General features: G+C 33.5%; 1 protein-coding gene and 2 long non-coding RNA genes across 7 annotated transcripts in view; 2 read left to right on the top strand and 1 right to left on the bottom strand.

The window, feature by feature from the left end:
- Nucleotides 1–15488, top strand: part of LOC135130705 (uncharacterized protein) — a 573502-nt gene that overhangs the window by 298063 nt on the left and 259951 nt on the right. The window lies entirely within an intron of this gene.
- On the top strand, nt 8801–10088 carry LOC135130241 (uncharacterized). The gene is made up of 4 exons (XR_010280712.1): nt 8801–9078; nt 9142–9691; nt 9780–9915; nt 9968–10088. It is a non-coding gene; the product is annotated as an uncharacterized LOC135130241 (long non-coding RNA).
- LOC135130242 (uncharacterized) lies at nt 9752–10738 on the bottom strand. The gene is made up of 2 exons (XR_010280713.1): nt 10519–10738; nt 9752–10466 (listed from the first exon to the last, which is right to left on the bottom strand). It is a non-coding gene; the product is annotated as an uncharacterized LOC135130242 (long non-coding RNA).

The following is a 15488-nucleotide window of genomic DNA, read 5'->3' as shown; positions in this document are numbered from 1 at the left end:
ATTACCGACTTAAGAAAACAACAACTTTATCAATATTTACATTAAACTTATATAGGTTTAATATTGTGTTTGAATTTACTTGAAACATTTAATGAAACTGAATCTCGGTATAAAAAGGTGGCTTATTATTTGGAACGAATCATCCTTATACGATATTTGCTGCTCAGTTACTTTGACAGATTTAGACGGAATCAAATAAACTGCAGTATTGGACTATATTTTCTGTTTCAAAATAATTATTTGTATAAGGGTACTACTACACATGTTTCGGTACATAGTGTCTTCATCAGGTATACGAACTTCATCACTCGTTTAAAAAAAAATTAATTTCACATTGACGTTTAAAAAGTTGTAATTAACTGCCAAAAAATTTAACTGTCATTCTTCTTAGCAGAACATGTTAGAAAAATCTTTGATTTTTTTTAATTAATATCACTTTTTCCCAAATTTATTGTTGCTAATTGTGCCGTTACATATTCACTTGTATTTTTGTTTCACATGTCATTTTAATTCACGAGTATAAGCTAGGATGCATTGTATTTTCAAGTTTTTTCGACGTTCCGTAAATCTTAGAATATGAAAAAGTAGTTCTCCCGTTTCGTCTGAGTGTTCTCTCTAGTCCACTGATGCTTTTATTATTCTGAAACTACCGATTTAACAGTTGTGACATTTTAGATATGTTTTAACAATATTATGTAGATCGTAAAACTCTAACTATAATTTCTCTGACCAAAAATTTGATGACGTGATTTAATTTTTAGACAACCTTCGAACATTTCTATAGACATTTATTTTCTTTTAGATCTCAATCCCCAGAAGATCCTTTCGGCTTCATTTCGTCGAAAAATCCTACCACTTTTCCAGAGTCGCCAATTGAAATGATGGAAATTTTGGGATTTTTAAAAAATCTGACGTCCTAGCCGAATTTTTCAAAAAATTAAAAAAAAAACAGAAATCAAAAAAAGAAGATAAAGGTATCATAAAAACCTGTAAAAAACGCTACATTTTTCAAATTGGCACGTTGGAATTCATATTCCACAATTTTTTCTGGATTTATAGGCCATTTTTCCAAAAGCTCAAATTTTCAGTAAGTACCACATTTTGAAATCTTTGATCACCTTTGGACCACCTTCTAAAATTAGTTAGAGACATTTTTTTGTACAATTCAACTTTTAGAAGGCTTCATTTCTTCGAAAATTCCTACCGTGTTTTCAGAGTCGGCAATCAAAATATGGCAATTTTTAGAATTATTAAGATTTTTTTTTCAAATCGCTTGCTCTGGAACAATGGAACCTTTAGATTTTTCGAATTATCACGTTGAGATTTGCTCTGGGAATTTTTTGGAAACTTTTCCAAAAACTCAATTTTTCAATAAAAATTTGTAGGTATCAACCCCCAGAAGTTATTTTCGGCTCCATGTCTATGAAAATTACTGCCATTTTGCCAGAATTGTCATTAAGTAAGCTCGTAATGTTTCCAAATTTTGATCATTTTTTGTAAAAATAAGCTAAGTTTAACAAACAATAGCAAGTACTAGCTAAGATAAAACTGATTTTGGCAAAAGAGATACCTTCTAAAAAAACAGAGGGCGGGTGGGCGGGGTTAGCACCTGCTAAGGTACCACTAGCTTTGGCAGATGACATATCCTCTAAGAAAAGAGAGGGCGGGTGGGCGAGGCTAGTAGCTGCTTAAATAAGATCGATTTTGGCAAATGAGATATATGACTTAAATGACGTATCGTAAGAAATTTAATTAAATGATTATAAGAGAAGACACTAGAGGCTCCAAAGCACTTTCAAATTCTCTCCAAACAGGAATACCTAGAACTTCAAGATTGTTTTAAATTTTTCAAAAAAAAAAAACGGAGTCCCAAAATTCACTCAGGTCAGCTCAGAATTTTCCAAAAATAAAACACCAAAGTCCCCCAAACTTGTTTTAAAAAATTTACAAAAAAAATCTTCATGGGCTCCCAAAATAATACACCATGGGTACTCAAACCCTGCGGCACTCAAGACTTTTTCAAATTCCTAAAAAATAAAACACTGAAAGCTCAAAAGATTTTTTCAAGTTCATTCAGCAACAAAACACCAGGTCCCTTTAAATTTATCCGAAAATAAAACACGAGGGGATCTAAAATTAACTACGGACACCCGGTATATAAAAAATAATAGCACAAGAATGGACTCAAAATATTTTGCACATTTTAGTTGGAATGACCCCTTTAGATTTTTCGAATTAGCAACTTTTCCAAAAATTGAATTTTTCAGTACTCCCCCCTATGAAATTTTTGGTAATATTTCAACCACCCTCGAAAATTAGCTAAAGCTAATTATTGTAGATTTATTATTTGTAGTTTTCAACCCCTAGAATTTATTTTCGGCTCCATGTCTGTGAAAATTACTGCCATTTTGCCAGAATCGTCAATGAAAATGTGGCAGTTTGTATAATTAAAAACCCAACTAAACACTAGAGAAGGTGCTCAAAATTCTTGCCTTGTGCATATAAGTAAGCTCGTAATGTTTTCAAATTTTTATCATTTTTTGTAAAGTAAGCTAAGTTTAGCTTTTTTTAGTTTTATGAGCAAACAGTAGCCCCGCCCATCCACCACATTCCAGTGACTACTCTTAATATTGTTCAGTTCTATCTTGGCAAGTTTTAGCCTCGCACCATCACTTTATTTTCTTAGCGGATATGTCATTTACTAAAATCAGTCTTATCTTAGCAAGTACTAGGTAAGATATAACTGATTTTGGCAAATGAGATAAAAAAAGAGAGGGCGGGTGGGCGGGTTTAGCACCTCCTAAGATACCACTGACTTTGGCAGATGACATATCCTCTAAGAAAAGAAAGGGTGGGTGGGCGAGGCTAGTAGCTGCTCAAATAAGACCGATTTTTGCAAATGACATACCCTCTAAGAAAGGAGAGGGTGGGTGGTGGGCGGGGCTAGTACCTGCTAAGATAAGACTGATTTTGATAAATGGGATATGACTTAAATGACATATCGTAAGAAATTTAATGAAATTATTGTTATAAGAAAAGACACTAGAGGCTCTAGACCACTTTCAAATCTTTCCAAACAGGAACCTCAAGATTGTTTTAAATTTTTCAAAAAGAAAACATAGGGGGCGTGGTAGCACCAGTGGAATTTGAGGATCCTGGTCGTGGCTGTTCTCTCACCCACGACGATGATTCTATTCTATCGCAAGCACTGCCGCCCAGCACCTCTTTATCACGAAGAAACGTGCCTAGACGAGCAGGCCGTTACGGCCGCAAACTCGACTAGTGGGCCAAGACGACAGCGTCACGTCATCACGACCGTCCCTGACTTCTATTCTAGGCCTGCATCCTTTGTGCAGATCGCGCTACCACTCCGCTTCCCCCACTGTTATTTTGTTATTTACCTCAATTTCATTTAAATGTTCAATTTCTATAGCTCTGATGTCAACTACAATCAACAAGTATTAATGTTTCAAAAAGAGCAATAAACTATATTTGAATTCGCCATAGTTTCGTGAAATTTTTAAACAGCAAAGAATTCTTATCTGAAATCAAGATTGGACATCAGACAATTCATATGATGGAAGCATTAATCAACAAAATATTTACATGAAAAAAAAACTAGCAAAGATTTATAAAAACAAAAAAGATCTGGTGTGAAATAATACTTGTGTAGACACAAAAAAATTACGTTAGGTTAGAAACTGCAGAGCAAGAAAATTTACGTTCAATTTAAATTGAACCACAAAGAAAATTACTGTAGTTAAAATTGTGAGATTAAAAAAAATATGAGGTGAAAAATTGCAAAGCTAATAAAATTACATGAGCTTCATATTTTATGTCCATTCGAGTTATTGGTTAATTTTTAAAAGTTAAGTTATTCATCTGTATTGTGGGCCATTGTTCGTTAAAAAAAATGCGTCAAAAATATGTCTCCCAGAAATCCGATCAATCCTGTGGCGCTGTGCAAATAATGGTCTAAATCAAAGGAATAAAGTGCATGTCCCACATGACCCACAATGTTGTTAACATGGTCGCTGCCAGAACAAAGAATTTACCGGATGTTAAATTATGCCACACTTTATCAACGATTCAAACAAAAAGTTTACTTATGTTAATCCATGGCTTGATCCAAGTGACCGGTTACTTAAAACCATTAGCTTTGAGAGTTTATCTCGTGCACTGTCCCCAGCTTATCCCAAACAAAGCAGTGGATAAATAAACAACATAAAATGTATCCAGCATTGCGAGAAATGTGCGTCTCGATGATATAATTTTCAACCTTGCCAGAAAAATGTCTTGGTGATGTGATGATGATAATGATGACAGTTGTCTAAGGGGAAAATTTTTTAATCCCCCCGTACCTCAGAGCACGATATTATGAATTCTACCGCACACACGGTCTTTTCCCAGAGTGGGGCCACGGTAGGTTAATGATGAACTATTAGCAATCTTGTGTGAGGAATTAAGAAGTGTTATCATGTAACACTTAAGTATAAGCATCCAGAACCCTTATTTATAACTTGGTAAACAAAGGACGAGTCCTGATTAAGTGAATCTCATGAAATCTCCTAGCAAGTACTTTACATAAACAATCTTAGGACCGTTAAATGGTGTTAGAGCTAGTTAACGATTAAAATTCTAACATGAACTGTGGATTTACAAACAATACAACAAATTTACACCACGTGTTAACGTCGGTCGAAAATTCGCATATTTCCTATTTGAAAGACCGCAAGAATTATTTACGCGTGTTGGGGTACGATTTATTATCGTTAAACAAAAGCTCTCCCTTTTTTCTAACTACCAAACAACTAAACTTAACCTAGCTAACTCACGGCCTGTTTCACTCACCAAAATAAAAACAACGGTGACCCGCCACCTAGCCTTCTACCAAACAAAGGCAAGTTCGCGCTACCAACACTCTCACTACCGACCCTATAACTAGAATTCCCAACTATAAACTACCAAAAAAAGAACTAGAGTGCACGTGGTTGCCTATGTTTAAAGACTTTCTTGATTGAATTTTTTTCAAATTCAAATTATTCAAATGCTATTTCGTGTGGCCCAGCGCGAAATTTTTGTTCAAATTTGGTCACTACAGGTTATTTTATGAAGTTTAATAACATTTATTTCGGCAAAATTTTCTGATGACGTGATTAATATTTTGGCAGGGCATAAACGGAAAAAACTGGTTAACAATTTACCGTGCTTCCGATAACCTTAAAATGACTGCAAGATTTCAGAGCATCCGGCTTTGCAGTCTCATAATGTTAAAGTGCAAAATCTAACTCGGTTTTGATTATTTTTTTCAAAAATTTTGATGTATGCCGGGGTATGTTATTTTATAAAATTTAAATTACATTTACTATTGTAAATTTTGGAGATGACATCTTCAATTTTGGTTACGGTTTTACCGTTTACACAAAATTCATAACATAAATATAAGATTAACAACAATCGGTGCAGCAGTTTCGTGGATTACCTGTCTAATAAAAATGTGGACAGATAGGAGACAGACAGACGGAAGCAAAAGATATCCATTTTTCGTACTCAAGGGGCCATTTTAAAATATTCATAGGTATACCATTTTGAGTTTTTTCAAAAAATCTGGAAGCCAAGGGTAAAAGCTGAACACGGGTGAATGAATTACACATGCAGGAGCATATTATTGTGCAAAATTTAAAGAAAATTTATTCGGCAGAAATGTAACGTGACGTCATTATTTCTTGGGGAGGCTATAAACGAATAAATTTTGATTAACTTTTAAAAGGTTATGGGAACCGTGATAAAGCGTTTCAGAGCATTCAGTTCTGCAGTTTCAAAGGTACAATTTACAATTTTGAATTTTTTCCCAATAACAAGGATTTCTAGAGTAAAAGTTAACACGGATTCATAACCCACATGTACAGAAGTATCTTATTTTATAAAATCTAAGTAATGTTTACTAATGTAAATTTTGGAGATGACGTGATCCTATTGTTGGCGTGACTAGCCCAATTTTAAGTAACGTTTTATCATCTTATCATCTACACGATAGCCCTAATATACATTTAAATTCTGACAAAAATCACTCCGATAGTTTTAGAGATAATCTGTATAATAAAAATCGACACAGACGGCAGACAGACAGACATAAACGGAGGACCTATTTTTCGTACTCTTACGGTCATCGAACGTCGAGAAAACATGAAAGTAGACTTTTTCCGATAATCCCTCTTACAATAATTTCTTACAATGAAAAATGAAACGAATTTTTTAGGCATTAAAAATATGCACAAGTTTTTCCTTGCCTATATATTTAATTTGAATTTTAATTAAAAAAGCAACTTGAAATAGTTGCGATTAAATCGTTATAGACGAACTAAAAGCTTGGGGAGATTTTGAGAATGTTGTATTATTCATCAACGTAGTGGAGAAAATTTAAAACTTTAGTCTACAGTATGTCCCTGGATTGAGTTCACAAGAGGAAAAAAATTGTATTTTCTATTTTGTAATAAAATGACATAGGAATAACGTTTTTTGCTTAATTCAAAACGAATAAATCTGAAATTAAAACTTCAATATTCCTGGTCGGTACTATTTTTTTTTCGATTTTAAGGACACAGCCTGATAATATTAAAATTTTAATTGCAGATTTATTCGTTTTGAATTAAGGAAAAAATGTCATTCCTATGTCATTTTTTGTAAAATAGAAAATACAGTTTTTTTTCCTCTTGTGAACTTAGTCCGGGGACATACTGTATATTTTCTGGATCTTTATCTGGATCCATTTTTTTTTTATTTAATTTTTTAAAGCAGTGAAAAAAGTCTAGCCCAGCTTGTTCTAAACTAAAAACATTCGAAAACAAAATTATCACCTTTCGAAATTTTCTCTTTAAAGCATTGTGCTTTTAATTTGTTAAAACCGTGTTTACAGACCTGTATTTAGCCTCTAGTAAAATTCAGATTACAACATACATCAAAGTTCGTTATTTGTTTTGTGAAAAAGTACGAAAACACTCATTGAAAACTACTCTATCATCAATTTTTTCCAAATACAGGCGAATGGATAAGTTCTTGCCACCGACGCGACGAAAGTTTACCCATGTTTCCCCGACTATAAATAAAACCTACTTTTTTAGTTCTTATACACTTTCAGCGTCTCCCAACTGGATAGAGTCGGATTTATTTGCTGCGATATCCGATTTTAATACCATTAACGCCTCTAGAACCGCAGCTAATACGTTTCGACTGCAGAGATTAAAAAACGGCGCAACCACCACACGAAATTAGAATTATAAGGGTGATGGAATTAAACGCACAGGGAAAAGCGCGAAGCAGAACACGGAACAAAAATTTACACTAATGGGCTAAATGTGGGCTTTTTGGCAAATAAATTACACTTTTCAAAAAGAGACGTAAATTAAAGATTCGCAACTGGTTTATTATTCCACATGAGAAATCTGCGGCACGTCGAGATGTCAAGGAGTGAGTTTCGCTGAATTAGGTAGTTAAACTCAAATTCATTGTGTGTATTATCAAATCTTCCATTTCAAACTCGAGTTATCGTCGACTGGAGGATGAACGGGAAAGATATCGTTATCCTCGGCAAAAATATGCATGACACGTGTTACTGCTGATTTTTTAGATGTTCTCAACTTTGTCTGCGAATTCTGAGCGTACAAAAGTTTTGATTGCTGTCACTTATCCCAATGCTAAAAGATATATTGAAAATAGCATCAAACGTCAAGAATTTTACGGCTCATTTCCTTTCGGAAATATTGACTTTCCATAAGAATTAGGATGTTACGCTAACGATTTAAATTAGAGCAACAGAGCGAAACGGTTTTGTGTAGATTAATTATCAAAGTCTGAATTAATAAAACTTCAATTTATGAAGAGAAGTTTGTTTTGGATAAAAACGGCCTGCTATAGAGGGGGTTTTAAAAATTCACTCATTTAATTTTTTCCTGTATGGAGAATACAAACATGTTTAACATAATCTATCAATTCTGTTTTCAAGTTTCTCTTCGATTGACATTTTATCAATAAGACCCTCTGTAAAACTACCAGTTAGTATTGATCCGTTCTGATCTGTTTACATAAATATCACACGCAGTGGTCGCTCAATAACTTGAACAGCTATAAAATTATAAAACTGACTACGGAAAATTTGGTTATCATCTATTCTTTGTGCTCTCTCGAGTGCAATAAATTTGTTTAGAAGGACAAGCTTTATAGGCAAACCAATTTATGGATGCATCAAACCCCAAAGCAGAGTCGGACTTACACAGGAAGAAAGACACATTTATTGTGGCATTTGCATTGAACGACGACGATTAAGTGCTGTATATAACCGAATTTTAGTTGTCATTTGCCATTCCGTTTGGTCGTTTTACCTCGGATGTGTGCTCTTTAAGACGATCCTGGATCGGTAAGTGATACGCTGCACGTGCTTGTTATTTAATGAGTTTATGTTGGAATTTCGCAAAGTTGTGGACACAAAGCGAACGTTAAAACGGGGTAGTTTTATAATTTTATGGCTAGTCGAGTGGTACGCGGAGACTGTTTAATGCCACCCTTGGAACTAATGAGTTTAAGTTTATAAAAAATATGTAATGTGGTACTCGGAATTAATGAGCTTGGGGAGCATAAAACAGAATAGTTTGAATATTTAGTTTTAGTTAGTTATACAGGGTCATTATAAAATATTGTAGTCAACTCACCTATGAAAAACAAATGAAATTTTTCTCGTGCCGCTAATCACCAAAATGATTTGAACTGTTTTGAAATGTCACGAACCTCCAAACAAATCTGTCAGATGTGTCAAAAATTGAAATGCCCGGTTCGCGGTTTAATTTCATTTTAAATAAAGACGCCAGGCCAGAGCATTAAGGGTTGCAGTGTTATCGGGCATTTGTGAACGCCACTGCAAATACTGCAATACATTTCAGTTTCAAAAATTGTAAATTGTCAGAAAAACGTTTAAGGGCTTTGTCATGAATTACACCTTGGAAAGTCGATTGGAGTTGAACAGAATAAATCATCTGGTCTGTTTTGCAAAGAAGCAATAATTTTTCAAATAATGAAATCCAAAAAGTGAGGTTAAGTTTGTCGAAACCAATGAACACGGTAATTATTTAAAAAATTACATTTTTATAGGTACCCTGAAGGTAAAAATTGTGAAAAATCAAGTAATGGACAATGGCAGAGCAAGTCTTATCACAGTTAACGAACACTATGAGTACCTAATGAGTTTTTGCAGTAAATAATTTTGCCAAAGTTGTGATCCCGCGAAAGTTCTGTTTGTAAATTGTAAGGAATCGTCAAAATATTGGTGCAGACATGGTTTGTGACCGGTGCTTTTCTCTTGAAAAAACACAACTGAAATCCTTGATCTTCATCCCTACAATAGGTGAAAACTGCTATGTCCAAACATTACCTTCAGCTTTGCAGTTTCTAGATATCTGAAACATGCCAGATCTGCATAACAGGAATGTCAAAGAGGTTCTACCCAAAACACGCCCACATGGCCATCCTAATATCAAGATTTTTCAAAATTTCTATAAGAAAAAAGATGAAAAAACCAATAAAATTTCAGGAGCATAGTGTTAAGAGTTCTGTAGCTGATTATGAGATCTCTTGAAACAACAGAATGTTTAATAAAGATTTTTAACTTTCCTAATAGTAAAATTACAATTATTACTAAACAGTAAGTTGAAGTAAGTTTTAAATTAAGAGAATGCAACTAACACCGAAAGAAAAATGAAAGTTACTGAAAATAAAAAACTTTATTGCAGTACCTACACACACTTTCTACATCTAATTTTGTTTATTGATCACATTCATTTACTTGAAAAAGTATCAGGCCTATGAATCGTCGTCTGCTAACCACACACCAACCTTCATTGCGTGTGATGGTGTTTCTTCAAAAGCGTGAGTATTTTCTATACACCAAATTCTGAAGTTCTGTCAGTTGACATAATAGCCTAACAGATGAAACCAGGCTTCATCAGAAAAGAACGACAAATCGAGAATCCCGTTATCGTCCATATCAGCTTGAAACCAACTACACTACCCAACGCGGCAAGGAAAATCAGCTGGTTGCAGCTCCTGAACCAACAAAATCTTGTATGGATGCATATGTAACTTCTCTTTTACGATTTTCTGACATGGGCTGTATGGTACTCCGGACAGTAAAGATTTTTGACAAAGCTTTATTCGGACTTTGTTCCATTCTCATCCTTAAATCTTCAACAACGTCTTCACTAACTTGAGGTCTCTCCGTCGGTTTTCACTTAGAAATGCTACCAGTGTCGTTAAATCTGGCCATAATTCGCCATATAGCGTCTTCAAAGATTCTTCATCAATGACAACAGAACATTTCACTAGATACTCGTTTTTAGACGCCTCCACAGAGTACACTCCATCCCCATCCTCATTTAACACCCCATTACGGTAATAGGCATGATGATTGCGCCAAAGAACTAAAAAAATCATTTGTAACACTGACCATAGTTATTCCTCTCTGTTCATTACCTGAGATTAATCCACAATGATCTGTAGTTTTGATAAAAACTGTTTTTTGAGACACTTATTAAAGTTCTAACAAAGGGGAAGTCAGCAAAAATGAAAACAAGACAAGTCAATTAACGCACAAAGTGAGGGAAAACGTACCAGTACAAACGAAAAAATTATTGACATCTGACAGAATTTGATGAAGCGTTGAAACAGTGCAGCCGCTAATGTCAACTAATGTGGCGCTAAAAATAAAAATTCCAATATTAGTGTAATCCTTTCCACAAAACTGAAAAAGGCGGCACAAAATGTCACCAAAATCATGGCTTTCTTCGACTACAATATTTTATAATGACCCTGTAGTTTATAGAGTACGAATTCAGCCCAGCTTACGATGAGAGAAACAAAACGAGAAGCTGCAATATATCTGGCTTAGAAAGCTCTTTTCGAAAGCGTTTTCCACTTGGAATTGTCTCAGTACATCGACAAAAGAGAAAAAGGACAAATTTAGGATTTTCTTCTCTAGAGAAAGTCCCGAAGGCATTACAGGATAAACAAATGCGATTGTAAATTTTTATTTTTGGAAAATTTGGAGTCTACAATAAAAACTAAAGACAGATTCATAAACCGCAGATATAGGAGAATGTTATTTTATAAAATTTAAATAACAAACAAAAATAAAGACTGGGTAACCATGAATATTTTGATGAACTGGATGTCATATCAAATTTCTTCGTCCCATAAGTAACCCACTTTTTCGAAAGAGGTGTTAATTTTTATAGGGAGTATGAACACACATTTGATGTTGACAGCTTCAGAATAAAATTCAACTTCAAATAACCATGATCATAGTTAATGGTTCAACTGTAATAATTACATATTACATTTAAAGAGGCCTATTAAACAAATTATTGTTTTTTTTCTGAAATAATGTTTTTTCTATTTCTAGTTTTTAAATAGCCACATTTGCACTTTTAGTAGTTTCAACATCATATAAACAAAATACAGGATGTTTACCCTATTTTCTCGAAAATTTGAGAATACAATAATCTTTTCTAACATGTTGATTACATCGTCACAAAATTTTATTGTGGAAAATTTACTTGAAACATGCATATTCTTTTTTTATTAAGAAATTTTCGTTTGTTGTTTATTGCAAAATGTTATGAAATATTTTTTAGCATCCAAAGTTTTCAAACAATCAGGAACAATTGTAAATTTCCATCTTCGCTTCCTGTTATTTTGAGTTAATGGTTTTTTAGAATAATGTATTTGTATCAATGCAAGATCGGGTCCTCGAACCTTTTGATAGCAGAGGAGTCGTTAGCAGTTCAATTTTGTCTTCGATATTTCGATGGGTATTGTTGTTGTCAGTAACGCCTTATTTAGATTTATTTATACAGGGAAATCTAAAATAATTCATGAATGAGCCAATTTATTTTATTGTCAAGAGTGACTCACCCCATTTTACCAGAATTTTGGAAATACAGTATTATTATTATTATTAGACTGCGCCTATCCAAAGTGATATATGTGTCTTTACTAAAATATTGATAACGTAATCACAAAATTTTGTGTTGGAAAAACTCACTCGAAACATACGTTTAGCATGTTGCTGTAGCTTTACTGTAGCACTGCACACATGTCTATATTTTAATTTATAGGGATTATCATAAAAAATAAAATTAGGAGTCAAATTTTGTAATTTTTCGATAAAACCTGGGTTTGTTGTACTGTATTTTAGGGACGAGGTAAGTTCTGTCGAAATAAACTTAGACAATTTTTTTATGTCAGTCGTCCCATTCTCAAGATGTAAAAGTTTTTATGGAAACATTTTTTATGTGCTCACAGGACTATCACCAAATAAAATAATAGTGAACATAGAATTGTTTTTATAGCAAAAACTTGATATAGTAAAAAATGAACAGAAATTTAAATAGAAAATGAACAAAAATTTACCAAAAGCACAAACAAGAATTGAATTAAAATTAATCTTCAAAATAGCTTCCATATGCATCTACAGTGCAATTATTTTAATTTTGGCAAGATGTTGTAAAACTCTACCAATTACGAGATCTGGTATGTTTCGGTTTGTGTCTTTTTCTTCATCTGCAAGATTTTTAGATTTATTGATTTAATTTTTGAAAATTAAAGGCGCTGTAACTTTCAAACTGAGATATTCTATATTTTTGATTTTGACGTATTGTGTGTTGTTTCAAAAATTTTTTTGCAATAATTTTGGAACAACCTTTGATAGTCAGCTCTCTGTTAGTTTGTCCATCTTCTCGCTTAGAACTCTCTTAATGTCTCTGCACAGTTTAGCTTTTCTTTGCGTCTTTTAATTTTGGTTGCAATATTCAATATTTTATGCACAACGCTATTGGAAATGACAGTTCACAACTGGTTACCGTGGTTGAATGTTTTATTTAACGCTCGCGGGTTCTACAGGATTTCTATAAAGTCATAGTAGGTCATGTAAACGTGCCGCCTCTTCGATTTGAACTGTACTAAATGCCCAAGGACCTATGACAAAAACCACATGCATCTGTATAATTGGTTGCCTAAATGCTTCATATCTTTTTAAAAAATAAAACTAATTCATTACACTAAAAAGAAACAAATTTATTGCGGTTAAACGTCACAGTCAATGTTGAAAATGTTCACTATTTTGTTCAAGACCCATTGTTCAATTTCATGTTGCAAGAGAAACGCCTCACTGCAGAGGAGATTTTGTCAAAGATGTTTTCAGATTCTGCTCAATTCGTCTGAAATCTTCAACAACTTTCTCAGATACTCAACATTTTCTCCCAGATTTCTCTTTCTTCACACTGTCAGTTCGAACAAATCTCTTGATTACATATTTAATGTGCGCATCACGGTATTTGGACAGATATTCTTGCTTAAAAGCGGTTACAGAATACACAACTCTTCGTTTATAAATTCCCATTGCGATAACACGACAAAACAATGAAAATGTCTTGTTCAACAGAAAAACCATTTTCACAGTGTTCGCTTCCTAGCACCAAAACAAAATTTTCGTACGCAACCACCAAGAGTTTTGAAAACGACTGTTTTGTTGGTTTGAGCTTGGTTCAACGAGAATTACTGTAATTCACACTTGAAAAACGTTAAAACAATGAAAACGAGGAGTTTAAATGACAGGTTATAAATGTCATTAATGACAAATGAGAACTGTCGTAGTGAGGCATAATTTCAACAAAGCGGGATATTTGAAATCCATGGTCAACTACGCCCTTAGAATCATTTATAAAAGCCCTGTAAAAACTAGCTCCGGTGGCTGTAAAAACTGGACAAAGTATGGGTCGCAAAATAATGATGGAAAACGCCTGATTGAAAAAATAAGAAACAAGTCTTCTTGATCAACACAATGTATTATTAATAATAAAAATATAATTTCAAACGTTGTTGAATGTAATTCCCTCACTAGACTTATTAACGTAATTTCTCAATCATTTTCGGAATCCCCTTCGATGCATTCATTAAGTATTGATTTTCTTTTCTAGAAGTTTATTTGATAACGATGAAGCCACATGTAATATCAGCTCCACTGTCGCCTAGTAACGTAGCAAAGTTCCTGCAGAAGATGTGGCCAGTGTATTTATCTAGTCCAAATCAAATACGTAAAATAATCAATGCGACAAATTGAATTTTATGTCAATATTGTCAAAACTGGAATAATTATTTTTTGATAACTTGATAGCCAAAAATTTTATTTTATAGCCGCCAAGACATGATAATTTGATTTTTTTGTATTTTTGGCATTTAAAAATATCAAATCAAACACTTTTGCCTCCAAAGGAACAAAAATGTTTTCATTAATTCAATGAACTTGAGTTTGGCTCTGTGATATTTTACAATTAAGCGGAAATATATGTCACTGTTTAATATGTTGAGGAAATTCAGATCTGGTATAAGATGATTATGAAAGCTCGAGAATTAGGGTACTTTTGAAATATCTATCGTTTAATTTTTAATAAGAATTTGGCATTTCCTACAGTAAGCAAAGTAAGAATGTTGAATAAACATACAAAAAAATTGGAGGAATTTTATTATTTCGACACCACTTTCCTCGTCCCTGAAGTACAGTACAATACAATATACCTATAGAATATTTTTGAAAAATTATAAGATTTGATACTGCGATTTTAATTTTTTTTTACCCTTATAAATTAAACTAAATACATGCATGTAATGTCAAAGGAAAGGTAAATAAGCGCTAATCCAATTGCTTCAATTGAATTTTTCCATTAGAAAATTTTGTTATGGTATTATCAACATTGTCTCACACGACAATCCATTTGCCTCATATTTCTGACGCTGAGGTTTTAGACATGCAAAAAAAAAATAAAGACGAATTGGGTTTGTGGTCATGATAATATTTTTGGTATCTGATTGTGCGTCAGCTTTAGCTTACCCATTAATGTTATTATTCAATCTAATTCTGAAAACCTGTATATTTCCTGAAATTTGGAAATTATCCTTCATAACTCCTATTTTTAAGAAAGGTAAAAGAAGTGTGATAGAGAACTACCGTCCTATCTCGCTGATCTGTAACTTCGCTAAGGTTTTTGAACTTGTTTTGCATAGATTTCTTCTTTTTAATATTCGTAATAAGATGTCCCGAATCTCAACATGGTTCCGTGTATGGCCGTTCTACTACTTCCAACTTATCTACTTTTACTCAGTTTGTGTCTGACTCTTTTGATAAGAGACTGCAAGTAGACGTTGCATACATGGACTTCTCAAAAGCTTTCGATAAGTTAAATCATAAAATTCTATTAGTTGAGTTGAACAATATTGGATTCTCTGTCGCTCTCCTGGAACTAATCAAGTCTTATCTAGCTAACAGGCTTTAGATTGTAAAATATTTAGGGCATGTGTCCAAGACGTCTGTTGTTTCTAGTGGCGTACCACAAGGCTCAGTCTTAGGTCCTCTCTTCTTCGTTATATATATTAATGACTTCGTCCGA

Source organism: Zophobas morio, unplaced genomic scaffold, assembly GCF_036711695.1.
Source record: "Zophobas morio isolate AGI-343-1 ecotype UQ-CSIRO unplaced genomic scaffold, CSIRO_AGI_Zmor_V1 ptg000017l, whole genome shotgun sequence".
Taxonomy (NCBI): domain Eukaryota; kingdom Metazoa; phylum Arthropoda; class Insecta; order Coleoptera; family Tenebrionidae; genus Zophobas; species Zophobas morio.
Note: the sequence above shows the minus strand (reverse complement) of the source record. Positions and strands in the feature narration are given on the sequence as shown.